The sequence below is a fragment of the Dendrobates tinctorius genome, unplaced genomic scaffold (assembly GCF_039654945.1).
Source record: "Dendrobates tinctorius isolate UK_male_01 unplaced genomic scaffold, ASM3965494v1 ptg000309l, whole genome shotgun sequence".
NCBI classification, from domain to species: Eukaryota; Metazoa; Chordata; class Amphibia; order Anura; family Dendrobatidae; genus Dendrobates; species Dendrobates tinctorius.
The window spans coordinates 652,313-672,116 of record NW_027361976.1 but is presented as its reverse complement, the minus strand read 5'-3'; the positions used below and the strand labels follow the sequence as shown (position 1 = coordinate 672,116).

At 40.8% G+C, this 19,804-nt stretch overlaps 1 protein-coding gene across 2 annotated transcripts in view; it reads left to right on the top strand.

The window, feature by feature from the left end:
* Positions 1 to 930: 930 nt before the first annotated feature.
* The window catches only part of LOC141073625 (short transient receptor potential channel 5-like), a 624,006-nt gene continuing 605,132 nt past the window's right edge, over positions 931 to 19,804 (top strand). The window contains exons 1-2 of one of the 2 annotated variants that reach the window (XM_073560934.1): positions 932 to 1,034; positions 1,331 to 1,494. The gene's annotated coding sequence lies outside the window, so the exon portion shown is untranslated. Of the gene's footprint in view, positions 1,495 to 19,804 lie in introns of both variants that reach the window. The other variant, XM_073560935.1, reaches the window with a different exon arrangement.

The following is a 19,804-nucleotide window of genomic DNA, read 5'->3' as shown; positions in this document are numbered from 1 at the left end:
AAAAGCAGTGATTGCTCTCCCAATGTTAAGCAGCACACACTGACAGCACATGATCCCCAGCAATGGATAAGAAGACATGTTTATCCTCACCCCCCCCCCAGGGATTTGGACATTTTTGATGTATAGAATCTTACGACAATCAAAAAAAATATAAGAAAGACGGTTTAATGTTGGGCGCTTGTTGCGATTAGGATGAATGAAAATCCAGATTAACCTCTTAATGTCCTGTAATATACTACAAAGTTCTGGAAGCTTTCTACAGACTGCCCGCAATATTCTTAATTACTTTAAATGCATCATCAGCTGCCATTGCCATAGAAACCTACGGTTCTAAAAGCTTACTGGGTGAAGTGGATGACTTAACCTCTTCTTGGGTGATGACAGTGCATTGCACCCCAGGATAATATTGTAATATTCTCATGATATGTGGTGGTGACAGCTGACAACCTCTGGTTGCTATTTGTGCTCTGTTTTTAAAACAATACTGAAAAAAAAGAAATATTATTGTAGTAATAATAATATTTAATAATAACAATAATTGTAACAACAATAGTAATAATAAAAATAAATGCAGCTATGTAGCGACGTGTTTGAGAAAAGTCACAATTTTCATTAGTTAAGTTTCTAGATCTTGTGATCACTTTGAATTAGTTCTACTGAATGACCAACTATGCTCTGCTGCGCTGAGATTCTTAGCTCTGCTACATGTTTAATTTGACATATATCATACAGGTACTGACAATGGTGAAGTTGGAAGAACCAGGAGACGGAGACAGACGGTTTGCTAATTTTTGGCCGTTTTTGTGGTAACGCACACACCAAAGCAGAGATTGTGAACGGATCCTGAGTGTGCATCCGCATTAGTGGCATGTGTATGTGTGCAAGGTGTTAGGCAGAGGCTGACGGAGGGAAAGATGGGGTGGGAGGGAGAGGATAGAAGGAGGTGCATGCATTGCACTGGCTGCTGCTTCTGCTCCTTCAAACACACACACATAGAAGCGTCATACAATAGCATCCACATCCTGCATCCAAAGGTAGCCCTTTCCAGGAAGCATTTTCTCATCTATTTGGGAAATAATGACAAAGGAGACCGTTTTATGGCATTGTGCGATAGAACAATGAGTTCTAGTAGGGGTATGCTAAACTCTCCCCTGTTTTTCCAGTGGAAGATGCTTTGATCTCCAGGTTTCTATTGAATCAAAGAGACCATGATGTTGCTGCTGTATATAATCTCCAAATGGAAAAGAGGTTATTGGTTCCTTTCATCGCTGTAGAGAAGATATAAGAAGAAAGTGCCGTCATTAATACCTATGGTGTTTATTTATTACAGTTCCTTTTCTGCAACCATGGGGAAGTTTGGGAAAGCATAGGAATATGTGTGACTTATTGGACTTACTGGGCTTCGTCTTAGGTTGACAAGAGGATGTATAGCAGAAGTGGATGCAGCGTACACAAGGAGATCTGTGATCATGTAGACCATAAGTGTCAGCCTAGGTAAGTCCATACCATCTCCATCTATTGTTCTCTGTTGTATTGCTGCTCGCCAAGGGGCTCGAGAAGACAATCTAAGCAATGCTGAGCCAATACAGGTTAAATAGGCAGGCGGTAATTAATTATTGATGTCTCGGATAATTTTCATACAATAATATTTAATAAATTCTACGCCATCATTTTTTGGGATGCGCTGTACCTATCCTTCAAACATACATGATGCCCCATAAACCTTCAGCTTAAGTATTAATACCCACCAGAAAGGAAAAGCCAGAGTTACGGCAATTAAAGGAACCTGATGTTTAGTCCACACAGTGATTCACGGAATTATATCCGCTGCATCGGCAGAAAATGTAAATATTATTTTGGATTTTTTTCTGACCCAGTTTTTCCAAGCTGGAAATTCTGTTTTGTGCTATGTTTCTAATAAAAAAAAAAAAAAAAAAAAAAAAAAAATGTGAATTGTTCCAGTGTGATCCTTGACCTCTTCAATGTCAGGTTTATTGCACAGAATCCACTTATATGGCACCGCCATACGTATGAACACTTACTGGCCGCATGATACAACGCACAGTCACAACGATATACGTGAACTGACAGCTCATGTTTACAAGCGCACATTTTTGGAGATTTTCCGCTGCTCTGCTCTTAAGATCTGCATAGTGTCCTGCATCTTGAGTGGGATCTGATGGCAAGCTTAGATGGCTCTTTTGTTTTTATGATTGCACGTAAAGGTACCCGTTCTGATAAATCTGGAATAGCTGGTTATTAGTAAGAATAATTCATTTACTAGATTATTTTGAATGCGTCTTGAATGATTATGTCACTGTTTAGCCTCTGCAAGGTGGGTTCGCCTGTTTGCTGTCATGAAGGAAGTGGGAATGTAATGCTGGGAGCATATTTAGGGTATTGGTCCGCACCAATCACTAAGCTCCTGACTATTATTATTCTACTGAAATGTATAGATGGCTAATACAGCATCTGCCTCATCCTCATACATGGATATCTGCAACAGGTAGATCCCTTCCTATAAATGATTTAGTAAAGCAGCAGCTAGGTGATGTCTTATCTTCCTTACATGTAGCCATAGTACATGGAATAGCACAGTATGGACCCTGTATATATTGTGATTTTATAGCGGTATTCTGCACACACATCATAGTGCAGATCTTCAAGGACGCAGACTTCATTGCATCACGAATATAAGCGGTACTTAGTGCAATATATAGATGATCATCTTCATTAACTGGTAACGGGCCCATCTTACAGGATACCTGAGAATATTATTAAAATCATGTAATTCACCATTAATACAAAAAACATATATCATTTTACCTAAAACTGGAATAAAAGCATGATAATCGCTGCTCTAGACCCCTACAACCAACTTAAAATGAATTAATGAACATGATTTGGCCATGAAATATTCTGATTCTCATGGTTTGTAACTTGTCATTCTTTTTTTTTTTTTTTTTTAAAGAAAAAGCTGTTCCTTTTCATGAGCACCATAGGTGCCGGAACTTTCTTTCCTCATCACCCAGCATGCATTGCCACTGTGACCATTGACCAAATAGAAGGCTTGAGCAGATTATCTTATGCTGATCTATTTGTTCATAGAAGGCCAAAAATAATTATTTATATAATCAATTGTTTGGTTTGGTTGACGGCTTTACTATTCGAAAGTTCCAGTGCAGTAAATCTGACACTGTGGAGTTCCCCTCGCAGGTCAGTGTTATTGGGTAGACACAAATGAATGCTATTTTTGATCTTGGAAAATGACTCATCACACGATTCGGGCTAAGGGATGGCACATTTTTGGTGACCTCTTCTTCATTGCCATATCTTGCTCTAACAAGATCAACACCCCTCTTTGTGTATAAACTGTTTCTGCACTTATACAATATGAATTGTATGTCCATTTTCATCACTATCAAATACTTTTTGACTTATGATTTACTAGGCCATTATTATTAATACAATGTCACAGTGTCACTTACATGATCTAATTGACTAAATCTATTGTTTAAATCATTTTCTTTAGTGTCAGATGATTTGGACTTGGAAAAGTACTAGCAGGAGTAGAGCAAAAGTAGTAGTGGCATTTTACAGACACAATTGGTCTCCTATTCCTAAGATGTCTGCAGAACCTTGCATCATATAAGAAGAGCAGTCTGAGAGGCCTAAAGGATGAGAGATGCTATATAGATTTCAAAATCAGATTTCTATACATTTCAGATAATAAATATATATATATAATATAAAATATATCCTATCTATATGTAAACACAGTATTGAGCATTGACACTTAAAAGGTACAAGACAAAATAACCAGTGCTGTATAAGCTATGTCCCTTTTAAGATACATGCAGATAAACAGGGAGAAAGTGATATCGCATAAATTTCATATAACGATACTAACGTACAGTGGCATGATGTACACTTTATCAAAGAAAATGCACCCAATGCGAGTTTTACCTCAAGCTTCCCCCTTATATATTATATTAATTTATGTATCAATATTATCAAGTATGGTCTGTGTCATCAGTAACATATGCATAGGTATTAGGCCATGCTACCTCTCTGGCCTTTAGTTTTTGGCCACTGCATCAATATTGCTCTTCCCACTGTGCTACCACTATGTTACTCTTAAGCCCCCGTCACCCTAAGCGACACACCAGCGATCCCAACAACGATATGACTTGCTCAGGATCGCTGGTGTGTCGCTACATGATCACTGGTGAGCTGTCAAACAGGCAGATCTCACCAGCAATCAGGACCAGCGACGACACGGGTAACAAGCGCGCGCATCGCTTAGTTACCCGCTGTGTATCCTGGATACCAGCGTGCTCGCGCTCTGAGCTGGTATCCAAGGTAAACAGCGGGTAACTAAGCTCGCGTGGCGCTTAGAAACCCACTGTTTACCTTGGATACCAGCTCCCAGTGCGAGCACGCTGGTATCCAGGGTACACAGCGGGTAGCTAAGCGACGTGCGTGCTTAGTTACCCGCTGTTTACTTTGGATACCAGCTCCCAACGTCTGTTTAGAGCGCTGGGAGCTCGCTGATCGATGGTCTCCCGCCTGTCACACGCAGCGATGCATGCTGGCCAGCGGGAGACCAACGATCAAAAAAATGTCCAGGACATTAGAGCACGATCAGCGATACCCAGCGGGGGGGCCGGTCACTGATACGTGTCACACACAGCAAGATCGCTGGTGAGATCGCTGTTGTGTCACAAAACTTGTGACTCAGCAGCGATTTCGGTAGCGATCTCGCTTAGTGTGACGGGGCCTTTAGGCCTTGTTCACACATTCTGTATTTGATATCAGTATTTGTAAGTCAAAACCAGGAGTGGGTGATAAATATAGAAGTGGTGATGTGTTGCTATTATACGTTTCCTCTGACTGTTCCACTCCTGGTTTTGGTTTACAAATACTGAGGTAAAATACTGACCAGATACAGAATGCATGAATGTGACCTAAGGATGCATTTGATGATTCTGATACTTCTGCATTTGCCAATTGCATGGTCCAATGGCTCAAAAGGCAATAATGGCATCTGTTCAGCTTCTGTGTTAGTGTCAGGAATGTTACTAGACTAAATAGCACTTCACGCTTTACTATTTTGTCTGGAATTTTTGCTAGAACCTGCAATGGAGGCCAAATCAAATCCCATTATATTCCACTTTTGGAAGAGAGCTGATGTTTAAATTTCACAAGAATCTATCAATCTGTTTGGATTTTCATTAGACAAGCTGTATGTACATCATAATATTATACTAATATGCTTGTTAAAAAAGAAACAAATAAGCAAACACACAAAAACAATGACATGATATATACCAAACAAGGTGTCTACTGTCTATGAACGCTGTCTGTGAAGTTACGGATGGACAGAAATGAAGTGCCCTTTTATTGTAATTTGCTGTGGTTCTATCTGTTTCTCTCCAGTGAATTACTAATACATTGCGTGGTTGATATAATTGATTTCCACATTGTCCCCGGACATTTACATAAGACACAGCAGTAATGATGGCAGTGATGATCAGGCATTCTCTACTATTTGACCAGGTTTTTAAGAGTCAAATGAAAACAATGTTACATCTCCTATTCTACAGAACAAGATAGTTACCTACCTTCAAATACTTTTGGTTATATCTATCTGCAATAGGAAAGCAAGTACTCTATACACTGCTGTTCAATAGTATTTGACTTGTAAACTGTCAGATATAAAGGGAATACAGACCCTTAATTGAATTACTTTGTGGAGTAGGTTTGAAAAAGTCATTGACAATTTATTTTCTATTTGTCTGATTGAATCATGTGCCATTTACAGAAGTTGTTACTGTATTTAATTCCAAAATGCATCAATACATTGTCAAGGAGTTAACATTAATAAATATGGATATATGGATATATCCATGAACCTATTAAACACATTTAAATCAATCTCTTTGTCCAAACAATGAAGAATGGAAGCAAAAAGTGAAAAATTTTATTTATTCCAATACTTGAAAATGGGTCATTGCCAGAGCTGAAGCGTTGTGTACATAGGCTAGTAATAAATACAATTTTTCACTTTTTTTTAAATGGGATTGCTGCCATCCTTCATTGTATTTTATGCTTAAGTGGTCTGGACACTGACTTTTCCCCTTCACTTTTTGATTGGTGTTGCGTTACCCCCCTTTTTCTGGTATTTTATCTATTTATCCATCTATGGTGCCACCTAAATCTCTACCATTTATTTAATATCTTTACCCGAGCCTACACAAATATCTGTTTAACATAAAATATATTCTTCAACTGGTCATTAGATTTCTGTCAGCCCTACTATTATTTGGTTAATTGATATCTCTTGACTATGACATACTCCCCATCTCTAAGACAAAGCTGTTGCCAAAATGGTCTGGCAGTGTCTTCTCTCCCCAATAAACAAAAGGATCAGGTGTTTTCATTCAAGGGACAGTCAGGAGCCCCTTATATACATTAGGCTGGCTTCACACTTGCCTTGTTTAGCGCTGCGAATGGCAGCCTACTTCCTTCTTTCTTCCTCCATTAAGCCCCACCCACTGCCACACCTCTTCCTTCAGCTCCTCCTACGTCTGCATGCGTCCTGCGTACCTAATTTTAACATTGGGTATGCAGGCCATGCGGATGTATGCTGACGCATCCGCATGCGTCGTTTTCTCTGCTCAAAGATTTATTGTTCAGTATTATACAGTATAAATAATTGTGTTTCCAGTAGCCTGAATAGAAAAGGCCCAGAAGAGAATTATCAAAATGGTCCTATGATTGGCCAACTACAGCAGAACGGTCTTGTGTTTGTTTTCCTATCTATACCCTTGAGCCCTTTTTTGTAATATTGCCTTTCCTCTGGAGAAAGGAGTCCTGATTGTGGCATGAGATTGACTGGAGCTGGACGATTCTATCCAAGGGCTCCATGCCACCACATGGTCTGCGCTCTTCTGGATGTCAATCTTGTTTCTATACCAAAGGACTTGTTCCACCCAAACGATTATCCATCACAGAGGGCACTTTTTATGTATACTGCATGGAGTCATGATTTAATCAGTTTAACTTGCTTTGTATCCAACTACATTAAAGATCCATGTGGTTAGTGAAAAATGAAAAGCTTTATACTGTAAAAGGATTTTATCCATGTTACCTATTACTTGTTGGCCAGTTGATATTACAGAGACAACTCTAAAAGTGTGGATGGCCATCCTAAGAGATATGTTTTATTAAGCATAATTGAGAGTCTTGATATTGCATGACCTTTTCATTAACCAGACCGTGAAAGTGGCAGGGTTTATGTCAATTTGCTTTGGTGGTTTAGGTGTATTATTGGGTGAAACGCACATGGAGTTTAAATATAAAAGTATTTCATGGCTTCAATACAAATAAGTAACTGTTTGAGCTGACAAGAAAAACCTTATCTACAAAGAGAAGTTCACATGCACTGATTATTTTAAAATACTGCTTAATGAATTACCGAAAAAAATTTAATTTTAAGTTAGTTTTGCCTTAAATCCACTTTTCTCATAAACTCAATATTGGCAAAATAAGTAGATAGTTATAGTCATGCTACAATTCTGACTACAATTTTCACATTGATATGCTCAATGTGACAAGCAGTGCTTTCCCTTTAATACCTACATCTCTAAAAAAAAAAAAACTCTTCAATTACCAAGCCAAGACACTAAGAATATTATAATATGAATTCCGGACATACACTGTCAATAGAATTAACAATTATTGGCCCTCATGTAAGTGACATGGATGTTTAATGGTGACACTTGGAATCGGAGCCATAGTGAGGCAAAGAATAAAATTTCTATACATACATCTGATGGAGCATTTGTGCGAAACACAACAGAAAAAATATCTGCATTCCCCATGTATATTGAGGTACAGTAAATACCCTATATAAGTTGACGATTAGCTGTTATAGTTTAGCTCTAATCAAAAGATTTCATAGCTATGTGTCTGAGGTCTTATGTTACAATAGAGCCAAAAACTTAGATTGCAATTTAACTATTTTGCTTGACAATAAGACTCAAACTTTTGCCGTCATTTCTCTTAAATTCAATAGAAACGTTTATTGCAGAATACATTAGGAAAGATTTGCAATGCCAAATTGATCAGAATTCTAGAACAGATTGCACAATAGAAAGCATGCATGCCTTTTTTTAGAGTTGTTACATGATTTAGTCTAGTAATGGGGGCATGGCTAAGTGACTCCCTAGAATGCACGAAAGTTATCATTGATAAGCGCCCCAATCTTAAAGGGCTCGTTACACATAGCGATATCGCTAGCAATATCACTGCAACATCACTGGTTTTTGTGACGCAGCAGCGATATTGCTAGCGATATCGCTACATGTGATACTTACCTCCGACCGGCTCCCCTGCTGATTATCGCTGATCGTGCGAGAACATCCTGGACCATTCCTCGTCGGTCACTTCCTGCGGCGCTTCCTGTGGTGCCGACGAGCGACGCGTGGACGCGGGCAGGATGACGTCTTCATCGCCACATCTGACAGGTAAGTAGCGACCAACGACCACTGCTATGTCGCTGATGAGATCTGCCTGTGTGGCAGCTCACTAGCTACCACTTAGCGATGCACCAGCGATCCATATCTTTGTCGGGATCGCTGGTGCATCGCTAAGTGTAACGGTACCCTAACACAAAATAGTGGCCTAAAATTAACCAACCCAAAGGTGGCATGAGATAGCGAAAAGTTTCTAACAGGTCTATCACGATTTGTTACATCTATCAAACAGCGTTTGTGCACTGTGATGAAGTTGTCGTGTCTTCGGCCTGTCTCTTCTAGGTGTTTTCTGTCTTTATTTTAGACAATATTAATAAATCTCCCTAAATATGCTTTTAAGAAAAGAGCATGCATCCAATTTTTTTAAGGCAAAGTCATCCATCATTGACAAAGTGGGAGATGTTTGCCAATGTATTATATATAACTATTTGCTATAAAATGTTACATTATGGAATCTTAGTATCAATATATTTATAAAAAGTAGTAATCTGTAATAATAAAGTCATAGTAATACCATTTCTAAAAGTCATTTTCTTTATTAAATAGATAGTTTTGATTCTTCACTTAAGGACTTGTCCCATTAAGAGTACCCCCTCTATAAATGCTTTCAGCTGACATTGCCGATGGCAATTTTGATTAACCAGTAAAATATATTACATTTTAATAAATGATAAACTTTGAAATGCTAAACTTTGTAATGCTAACATATCTCTAATAGACAAAAGCAGCCTTTCTCTGGATCCTCATTTCATGCTAAAACTGGAAGCAATCGTAATTTATGACACAGTATACCGTAAGTCCCTTCTTTACATTTCTCATGACTCCATTTCTGGCTTTGCTTCAGAACCTGTACCAAAAACCTTCACAAAAACTACATGTGTAGCTTCAACTTAACAGGTTAAATTTAATGGACTTGATTCTTGTCTTTAATTATTTGCTCAGTATCTTATAGTGTTACTAAATCTATATATACATTCAACATATAAACACGAAGGCCCAGATTCATCATTGTCTTTGCTCCTGTTTTTTGTCTAGTTTTGTATGCTTTACGCTGTTTTTTGTTTGCACCCAATTCATTATACTATTTGCACCTTTTATAAGTCAATTATTTACTTGTCTGACTTTTTTCATTTATGTTTGTGGGCAGGGTCTAGCAATTCCACAATTTCAGCCAGATTCATCAATTGTGGCTTTTTGAACCGTTTTTAAAAAATGTGGCAAAACTTTAATCCAGTCCATTCCTGTTATATTTTTCACTACTTCAGCACTGTGCCACAATTTTTGCAACTTTCGGAGTTAAAAGTCTCAAGCATTTCAAGACAGGAAGTAAGTTAATTATTTCCTTTGCGCCCAAGTCGTGAATCGTGCGCACCATTTTGATGAATTTAGTTGCAAAAATGATAACCTAATAACAAAAAAGGAAAGTAACTTAAAAAAAGCAAATATTGAATCGGGGCCGATGTTAAGTAGTATTAAATAATAATTTCCATTATTTTCAAATATGTTTTAATACTAACATGAAAAGAAAAAAAGAAAAAAAAACTGCATCAAATTTATCATTTGCAGATTCTTTGAAGCAATGTTTTTTTTTGTCTTGTGGTATTTGTTGAAGTCTTTTGTCAACAAGTTGCTCAAAATGGTGCAGGAGTGTTTGATGAATTTTGCACAAACTCAAAGATGCTCTTTTTCTTGATTTTTTTTAAATCATTTTTTTCCTTTATGAAGCAAAAAGTATGAAAATCCTGCAACATGTACAGTTGTGGCCAAAAGTATTGACACCCCTGCAATTCTGTCAGATAATACTCAGTTTCTTCCTGAAAATGATTGCAAACACAAATTCTTTGGTATTATTATCTTCATTTAATTTGTCTTAAATGAAAAAACACAAAAAGAATTGTCCTAAAGCCAAATTGGATATAATTCCACACCAAACATAAAAAAGAGGGTGGACAAAAGTATTGGCACTGTTCGTAAAATCAGGGGATGCTTCTCTAATTTGTGTAATTAACAGCACCTGTAACTTACCTGTGGCACCTAACAGGTATTGGCAATAACTAAATCACACTTGCAGCCAGTTGATATGGATTAAAGTTGACTCAACCTCTGTCCTGTGTCCTTGTGTGTACCACATTGAGCATGGAGAAAAGAAAGAAGACCAAAGAACTATCTGAGGACTTGAGAAACCAAATTGTGAGGAAGCATGAGCAATCTCAAGGCTACAAGTCCATCTCCAAAGACCTGAATGTTCCTGTGTCTACTGTGCGCAGTGTCATCAAGAAGTTTAAAGCCCATGGCACTGTGGCTTACCTCCCTAGATGTGGATGGAAAAGAAAAATTGACAAGAGATTTCAATGCAAGATTGTGCGGATGTTGGATAAAGAACCTCGACTAATATCCAAACAATTTCAAGCTGCCCTGCAGTCCGAGGGTACAAATGTGTCAACCCGTACTATCCGTCGGCATCTGAATGAAAAGGGACTGTATGGTAGGAGACCCAGGAAGACCCCACTTCTTACCCCGAGACATAAAAAAGCCAGGCTGGAGTTTGCCAAAACTTACCTGAAAAAGCCTAAAACGTTTTGGAAGAATGTTCTCTGGTCAGAAGAGACAAAAGTAGAGCTTTTTGGGCAAAGGCATCAACAAAGAGTTTACAGGAGAAAAAAAAGAGGCATTCAAAGAAAAGAACATGGTCCCTACAAACATGGCGGAGGTTCCCTGATGTTTTGGGGCTGCTTTGCTGCCTCTTGCACTGGACTGCTTGACCGTGTGCATGGCATTATGAAGTCAGAAGACTACCAACAAATTTTGCAGCATAATGTAGGGCCCAGTGTGAGAAAGCTGGGTCTCCCTTAGAGGTCATGTGTCTTCCAGCAGGACAATGACCCAAAACAAACTTCAAAAAGCACTAGAAAATGGTTTGAGAGAAAGCACTGGAGACTTCTAAGGTGGCCAGCAATGAGTCCAGACCTGAATCCCATAGAACACCTGTGGAGAGATCTAAAAATGGCAGTTTGGAGAAGGCACCCTTCAAATATCAGGGACCTGGAGCAGTTTGCCAAAGAAGAATGGTCTAAAATTCCAGCAGAGCATTGTAAGAAACTCATTGATGGTTAGCAGAAGTGGTTGGTCGCAGTTATTTTATTAACTCAAAAAAACTTAAAAGGGGTGATAAATTCTCCTTAAGTGCACCTTTCCACCAACTTATTTTCCATCTATCTCTGCCCTTATATGGCTCCATGAGACCAGAGCTGTCAAAGAAGAGGAGGGAGTTGGAGATGGAGGGAAAACAAGCGGGCGGGAAGAGGTGTTTAAATGTATGGCCACACCAAGGGTGCACTGAGCGCCTGAACTTGGTGAACAGTTTTTCTGTGCTGACAGACTCCCTTTAAATACAATTTTTTCAGAAATTTATAAAGAACATGTTACATATGTGACCTGCATAGAAGGTCAAAATCGGTCCACCACATTGTGATGTCGAATTGGACCACTCAGGGTAGGTTTGTTGGTTTCTATGCCGCACCCACTCCATGTTCAATCTGATTTCCATTATTTTTTAATAAAATTGCATTTCTTATGGACAAGGGGATTCCTGCATAGGAGTACCACAATCTTCTCTTATAGAATGTCAGTACCTGCATCCATATAGTACTCTACAATCCTATGCCACCGATCAATCTTCACTCTTACAGTACTTAACCATAGTTAACCAACTCACCATAATTCCCTGTTGATTAGCACAGAATTGTGATTAAGAAATAAGAGCACTTATTAATCATTAAATTGCTTTATGGCATGTAGAGAAGCAAACTGTTGCTAATTAAACGTGTACTGTGTATTTGTACTGAGGTCTGACTATTTGCATGAGAAACCATGTATAGTTGATCTGGTTTGATTTTATTTGAGCAATTACATTGTATTTTTATTATTTATTCTGCAGGGTGCTTTCAACCATAGGTCTGATTACTTCATTTGTATTTTTAGTCAATTTGAGAACGTGCTTCTCCTCAGAGCTACCAAATGATGCAACCAGTAGAGGAAACTGCATTTACCAGGCTGGGTGGAATGCTAATTAGCAGTTTGCAGTTCAATTAGCTAAACTGCTAGCAATAATTGTATCTGTTGAGAAGAGTTTTTCAATGTGTTTTAACACAATGTCACCTTTCGTTGTGCTTGTTAGCTGTGGCTGGCTGTATTAGGTTAATCTGCCTGTGAAATGGTGCAATTTAACTGGCGGCCAGACAAAAGCAAGAAACAGAAACAAAGGTAAAAAAAAAATAAAAAAACATATATAAATACAAATGCTGCTTGTAGCTTGGCTTTTCCTGGACACATAGCTGTATAGAGAAAAACAATAAAGAGGGTGCCATGCTAAATCAAGGCTGCTGTCATGATCTGCTTAGTTCATGGGATTAGGTAGTTCAGAGGTTAATCTGGACGGCCTCACTCTGAGATTCTGGGAGGCTTTTTATAGCCTCATTGTGGACTCATTCCTCGTTGCTTATACTCAGATCCATGGCCGAGTGTTTGTGACCCCGGTGTGCTTTGTGACTGTGATACTTTATGCTTGTTTGCTTTTGACCCTGTTCTGTCCCTGTTATGAGTTCTGCCTGTTCCTTTTGTACTGCATTGCTATCTCTGTGTATGACTCATTGCTTACTTTCTGACTATTCTCTGCTTGCTCCTCTGGTACCACACTGCCCTCTCTGTGTATGACCCCCCCCGCTTGTCTGACCTGAGTTCCCCTAATCTTTATTCCAGGATTCCTGTAATAGAATCCTACAGTCATCTACTGCATCAGAACGCTAAGCCACGCCCCCTGTGGTCACATGATCGTAGATCCTTGTACTCTTTACTACCTTTAGTGTCGCAGGTCCTGTTCTCAGAACTTTCTCTGCAGTTTCAGACCACGGGCCCTCCCGTAGTCTGGGTGAGTGACCCTGCTCAGCTGCAGCAGTTGTTGTGAGTTCATTTTCCCCTTCACCGTCGATGTCTGATGAACTCCGTCTTCTGGTGAAGGAAGGTAGTGAGTCTGATTACCAAACACCTGATCTGGTAGATGATGACTGGGTAACAGGAAATTCTGACTGGATATAAGGCAGCCGACGCCCTTCTGAGTCGCTGGTGAGTTCCCTGCTGGATTCTTGGAGACCAGTCTGATTCCTGCTTCCCAAAGATAAGTTTTGCTCTGCTATTGAACTTATTAGTTTTGTTTTGTTTACCTTGTTTTTTGGAGTTCAGCCATCCCCGGTCGGGGGTGTGTTGAGTTCCATTTTTGTCTCTGATCAGTTTGTCTTTTTGCTCTGTCTTCAGAATTTACCTGAGTGCTGATATAGTGTTTTTGAAGTCCTAGCGACTTCAGGGCCTGTTTTTCCTATCAGACGGTTGGGACATTTTTTGGTAGGGTTTTTTACGGATTGCAGACAGCAGCTTTTCTATCCTGTCCTTTTAAGTTAGCTTGGGCCCCATCGTTTGCTCAACCTATCTTTCTATCTGTGTTAGTGTTTTCATCTTGCTTCACCGTCATTATATGTTGGGGGCTGCCTATTGCTTTGGGGTCTGCTCTGGGGCAGTTTAGATTTCCCCTTTCTTTCTTTAGGCCTATTTAGTTCTCCGGCTGTGATCGAGGGGTCTAGGGCATCGTAGGAACCCCCCATGGCTACTGTTAGTTGTTGTGGATAGGATTAGGGGTCTGCAATCCGATAGCTACCAACCCCTCCGGTTTTCTGGACTTAGCTTGTATTTTTGTTTTTTCCTCCTTCAGTGACTCATTCATAACAGAATCACCAGCCATACCGCAGATCCTAGGGTACTCAATAGCAGAAAAGAATTGTAAAAAAAAAAAAAAAAGAGTTTGTCAGAATTTTTTTTTTGTGTGTGTATATTTTTTCCTCTATGTCTCTGAGGCCGTAGGGGGAATTTTTTTTTTCTTTCTCAATGGAGATGAAGCAATTGTCTGATCGTGTGGAGCAGCTCACTGCTGAAGTGCGGGGAATTTCCGCCTATCTTGCTCATTCACATGCTGCTGAACCAAAGATCCCTACTCCTGATGTGTTTTTTGGGGATCGGTCTAAATTTTTGAATTTTAAGAATAATTGTAAATTATTTTTTGCCTTGAAGCCTAACTCGTCGGGGAGCTCCGTGCAGCAGGTTAAAATGGTCATCTCTTTGCTGCGCGGCGATCCCCAGGATTGGGTGTTTTCTTTGAAACCTGATGATCCTATTCTTACTAATGTGAACGCATTTTTTCAAGCCTTGGGGTTGTTGTATGATGAACCTAATGCTATTGATCAGGCTGAAAAGGCCCTGTTGGCATTGAGCCAGGGTCAGGATTCTGCAGAATTGTACTGTCAAAAATTCCGAAAGTGGGCAGTCCTTACTACCTGGAATGATGGTGCCTTGGCAGCTCTCTTTCGGAAGGGTTTGTCAGAAACCGTAAAAGATACTATGGTGGGATTTCCTGTTCCCTCTGGTCTTGACGATTCTATGTCATTAGCCATTCAGGTTGATCGGCCTTGCGTGAACGCAAAACCGCACGACAGGTGTTGCCACCTGTTGAACAAATGTCTGAACCTATGCAATGTGATAGAGTTTTGTCTAGGGCGCAATGTCAGGAGTTCAGAAGGCATAATAAGCTGTGTTTCTTTTGTGGTGATGCCTCGCATATTATTTCTGTCTGCCCTAAACGAGAGAAACGTTTGGCACACACATTTGCTGTGGGTGGTGTTCAACCTAAGTTTCTTCTGGCAATTACTCTGATCTGCTCCCTGTCCACATTTTCCGCCAAGGCTTTTGTGGATTCGGGAGCAGCTCTGAACCTGATGGACTTGGATTTTGCTAAGCGTTGTGGATTTCCTATGACACCTCTGCGGACGCCTATCCCTTTGAGGGGTATTGATGCTACTCCTTTGGCGATGAATAAACCTCAGTTTTGGACCCAGGTGGTAATGCGGGTCGCCCCAGACCATCAAGAGAATTGCAGATTTTTGGTGTTGCATAATTTGCATGATACCATTGTTCTGGGGTTTCCCTGTTTGCAAATTCATAATCCAGTTTTGGATTAAAAATCTGTGTCTGTGGTGAGTTGGGGTTGTCGGTGTGCCCTTAGTGATGCTCCTGTTTTCTCCACTTCTCCCCAGTCGCATGATGTTCCTGACTATTTGGCTGATTATTATGATGTATTTAGTGAGAATGAGTCGGCGTCTTTGCCTCCTCATAGGAGTTATGACTGTGCAATTGAGCTGAGCTCTGGGTGTAAATTTCCCAAGGGTCGACTTTTCAATTTATCTGTACCCGAGCACGAGGCTATGCGATCCTATATTAAGGAGTCATTGGAGAAGGGTCATATTAGACCATCCTCTTCACCCTTAGGTGCTGGTTTTTTTTTCGTGGCTAAGAAAGATGTGTCATTAAGGTCTTGTATTGACTATCGTTCCCTCAACAAAATTACTGTTAAATATCAGTATCCGTTACCCCTGATTTCTGATCTATTCTCCAGAGTTAAAGGTGCTTGCTGGTTTACAAAGCTTGACCTCAGGGGGGCGTATAATCTTATTCGCATTAAGCATGGGGATGAATGGAAGATGGCGTTTAATACTCCGGAGGGACATTTTGAGTACCTGGTGATGCCTTTTGGGCTCACTAATGCCCCTTCTGTCTTCCAGTGCTTCATGAATGATATTTTCCGAGACTTGGTGGATAAATTTTTGATCATCTATCTGGATGATATTTTGATCTTTTCCAAGGATTGGGACTCTCATGTGGAACATGTTCGGACTGTGTTCCGGATTTTGAGGGAGAATTCCCTGTATGTCAAGGGATCGAAATGCCTTTTTGGTGTACAGAGGATTTCATTTTTAGGATTTATTTTGTCTCCGTCAACTATTGAAATGGACCCGGCCAAGGTACAGGCCATTTATGATTGGGTTCAGCCCACTTCTTTGAAGGCCCTCCAGAAGTTTTTGGGTTTTGCTAATTTTTATCGTAAATTTATAGCTAATTTTTCTGGTATTGCCAAACCATTGACTGATTTGACTAAGAAGAATGCTGATGTGCTGAATTGGTCTCCGGAGGCTGTTTCTTCCTTTCAGGAGCTGAAGCGAAGGTTCACTTCTGCTCCGGTTTTGCGGCAACCTGATGTCTCACTCCCGTTTCAGGTAGAGGTGGACGCTTCTGAGATTGGTGCAGGAGCTGTTTTGTCCCAAAAAGATCCTGTAACATCTAAAATGAATCCCTGTGCTTTCTTTTCCCGAAAGTTCTCCCCATCCGAACGCAACTATGATGTGGGGAATTGGGAACTGTTAGCCATGAAATGGGCATTTGAGGAGTGGAGACATTGGTTGGAGGGAGCTAAACATCACGTCGTGGTCCTTACTGACCACAAGAATTTGATTTACCTGGAGTCAGCCAAACGCTTGAATCCTAGACAGGCTAGGTGGGCCTTGTTTTTCACACGTTTTGATTTTGTGGTCTCTTTTCTTCCGGGCACTAAGAATGTCAAGGCAGATGCCCTCTGTAGGAGTTTCTTTGCTGATTCTCCTGTTGTGACCAAGCCTGCTACCATCTTAGTTGAGGGGGTAGTTCTTTCTGCCATCTCGCCTGATTTGAGACGTGCTCTGGAAGAGTTTCAGGAGGACAACCTGAGCATTGTCTCATTGGAAAATTGTATGTTCCTGACCAGTGGAGGAAGAGAGTGATGTCTGAAGTTCATTGCTTTGCATTGGCTGGTCATCCAGGTATTTTTGGTACTAGAGATTTGGTGAGTCAGTCTTTTTGGTGGCCCGCCTTGTCTCGTGATGTCAGGAATTTTGTGCTGTCCTGTGGGACTTGCTCTCGGTCTAAACCTTGTTCTTGCTCTAGTGGGTTGTTGATGCCTTTGCCGGTGCCCAGGAGGCCACGGACCCATATTTCAATGGATTTTATCTCTGATATGCCTGTCTCTCAGAGAATGACTGTTATTTGGGTGATTTGTGATAGATTCTCTAAGATGGTCCATCTTGTACCACTCCCTAAGTTGCCATCTTCCTCAGAGTTGGTGCCCTTGTTTTTGCAACAGGTGGTTCGCTTGCACGGGATTCCTGAGAACATTGTATCTGACAGAGGAGTTCAGTTTGTGTCTAGATTTTGGAGGACTTTCTGGTCCAAGCTGGGAATTCAGTTGTCCTTCTCCTCTGCGTTTCATCCTCAGACCAATGGGCAGACGGAGAGAACAAACCAGACTTTGGAGTCGTATTTGAGATGTTTTATTTCTGCTGATCAGGATGATTGGGTGTCATTTTTGCCCTTGGCCGAATTTGCTTTAAATAATAGAGCTAGTTCTGCCACTTTGATGTCACCTTTTTTTTGTAACTTTGGGTTTCATCCTCGATTCTCTTCAGGGCAGGTGGAGCCTTCTGCCTGCCCAGGTGTTGACACTGTGGTGGAGAGAATGCACCAGATCTGGGACCAAGTGGTGGATAAGTTGTCTCTCTCCCAGGAAAAGGCCCAGCGGTTTTCCAACCGGCATAGGACCATTGGTCCCCAGTTTAAGGTGGGTGATATGGTTTGGTTGTCATCAAAGAATATCGCTATGAAGGTGGCTTCTCCAAAGTTTAAACCTAGATTTATTGGACCTTACAAGATTTTGGAGATTCTTAATCCAGTCTCTTTTCGATTGGCTCTTCCTGTTACATTTAAGATCCATAACGTGTTTCATAAGTCTCTGTTAAAGAGGTTTGTTGAGCCAGTAGTTCCTGTGGTGGCACCTCCTGACCCGGTATTGGTTGAAGGTAATGTGGAATATGAGGTTGAGAAGATACTGGATTCTCGCCTGGCTAGACGGAGACTCCAGTATTTGGTTAAATGGAAGGGTTATGGTCAGGAGGATAATTCTTGGGTCCCTGCATCCGATATTCATGCCGAAAGATTGGTTCGTGCCTTTCATCGGTCCCATTCTGATCACCCTGGTGGCGTGGATGAGGGTTCGGTGACCCCTCCTCAAGGGGGAGGTACTGTTGTGAGTTCATTTTCCCCTTCACCGTCGATGTCTGATGAACTCCCTTTTCTGGTGGAGGAAGGTAGTGAGGCTGATTACCACACATCTGATCTGGTAGATGATGACTGGGTAACAGGAAATTCTGACTGGATATAAGGCAGCCGACGCCCTTCTAAGTCGCTGGTGAGTTCCCTGCTGGATTCTTGGAGACCAGTCTGATTCCTGCTTCCCAAAGATAAGTTTTGCTCTGCTATTGAACTTATTAGTTTTGTTTTGTTTACCTTGTTTTTTGGAGTTCAGCCATCCCCGGTCGGGGGTGTGCTGAGTTCCATTTTTGTCTCTGATCAGTTTGTCTTTTTGCTCTGTCTTCAGAATTTACCTGAGTGCTGATATAGTGTTTTTGAAGTCCTAGCGACTTCAGGGCCTGTTTTTCCTATCAGACGGTTGGAACATTTTTTGGTAGGGTTTTTTACGGATTGCAGACAGCAGCTTTTCTATCCTGTCCTTTTTAGTTAGCTTGGGCCCCGTTTGCTCAACCTATCTTTCTATCTGTGTTAGTGTTTTCATCTTGCTTCACCGTCATTATATGTTGGGGGCTGCCTATTGCTTTGGGGTCTGCTCTGGGGCAGTTTAGATTTCCCCTTTCTTTCTTTAGGCCTATTTAGTTCTCCGGCTGTGATCGAGGGGTCTAGGGCATCGTAGGAACCCCCCACGGCTACTGTTAGTTGTTGTGGATAGGATCAGGGGTCTGCAATCCGATAGCTACCAACCTCTCCGGTTTTCTGGACTTAGCTTGTATTTTTGTTTTTTCCTCCTTCGGTGACTCATTCTTAACAGGCAGTCCGCCAGCGCCGACAGGATCCCGATAGCTGCATCCTCTTTACTCTCAGTCTCCTGTTAATCATAAAATAGTGTAAAATGCTAAAAATAAACCATTACTTAAATGTAGGGATCCTACTCCAATATATGCAAGAGAAGAACTAAACACTGGCTTAGAAACTCAAGGACTTTATAATCGTTTATATTATACTCATACACCATAATAAGTCACGTGCCTCGCCAATCCATTGTTAGAATTTTACTCAAAGGAGTGCTGTCTGGTGCAAAGAATTGGACCATCCAGTGGACAAGTAGCCTGGAGGAGGCCTTTCAGCCTTTGAAGATGACCCTGAGAGAAGCTCCAATACTGGCCTATGCAGACTTCTCCCAGCCCTTCATTCTGCACACCGATGGGAGCCTACATGGGCTGGGGGCCGTGCTATCTCAAATGCAAGAGGGGAAAGAACCAGTGATT